Here is a 1,259-nt window from a genome sequence, read left to right as displayed (position 1 = left end):
GAAAACCAGAGGGAACCATATTACTCCTACAACCTACTGACAAATTATAAACAGCAGATCAAGAAATACATGTCTAGGTGAGCCTTATCTAAGAACAATTGGTCTTTGCCCAAGACTTATCTACATGGCACAAAGTGATTAAAAGTACCAAACTGGTGGAACTAACCTTCTTGGATATTTAACAGACATACTTTGAGGCCTATACTGATTTGGTCAGAGAAACATAAAGGACAGTTTTTGCTTCTTGCCCTCCTAGGTCAACTAGTTCCAGGAGACTATGAGCATCTCTCAAAATGTCCTGAACAAGGAGGCTGAGGAGACCCCACCAGATGGACTTGAACCCGTGTCCAGTCTACAAAGAGGACAGTCAACACAGAGGAATCACTTCCTTTATGCTTCCAAGCGAAGCCAACCATGGTCAAACAGGACGTTTGACTTATCTTCACATAGGTAGAACTGGTAAGAGAAAGGAGCCGGGGGCTCCTCCCAATCCCATGTGACTGCTGAGGAACAGGTCCTCAAACGACCTTAAGAGTAAAAATAAATTGGTTTATCGGAGCCAATTTTATGGCCTTAAACATCCAAAAGGAAAGTATAACCAAAGATTAAAGGGGTCAATATAATTTCTTAAGAGTCCATATGCATAGCTTAGTCTACATAACAAGCAACAATGTCAGAAAGGAGATACCCCTCTTTTGAGTTCTTTTCCAGGGTGAACAAAGGGATTCCCACATAGTAACCCAGCATAGAACTGGGAAAATGAACAGCAGACCCCAATATTATCCAAAGGAATTTAGACAACTGATTATCACTAGATGAAGATCAACTGACCCACCTAAACAAAGACCTCTAGATAGGCCGACTAGATTCACCAGAAGGGCAAGTAGTGGGGAATGGCTGGGGATGATGACAACACAGCAGACAGTAGCAGGGATGTCAGAGTGTAAGGGCTCTACTGGGGGGAGGGAGGCTATGGGAGGGTGCCATCTGGGAAGTGGGTGTATAGTTGAATAAGATGGTTTGGGATGTTCTGTGTCTGTGTGATATACACACAAAAAAAATCAACAAATTAAAAAAATGTATTATAGGTAATGTTTTTCACATCTACTAGTTATTAAGGAGCAAATTTTTATGCTTTGAAGAATTTTTTTTGAAATCTACCTGATGACTTTACATACACACTCAGATGCTAAGGAGCGCATAAAGTAACCGACCGTGACTAGTAATAATCAGATATATAGAGATTAGAAACGCATATG

The sequence above is a fragment of the Nannospalax galili genome, unplaced genomic scaffold, assembly GCF_000622305.1.
Source record: "Nannospalax galili isolate Female #2095 unplaced genomic scaffold, S.galili_v1.0 scaffold63, whole genome shotgun sequence".
NCBI lineage: Eukaryota > Metazoa > Chordata > Mammalia > Rodentia > Spalacidae > Nannospalax > Nannospalax galili.
This window is presented reverse-complemented; position numbering follows the sequence as displayed.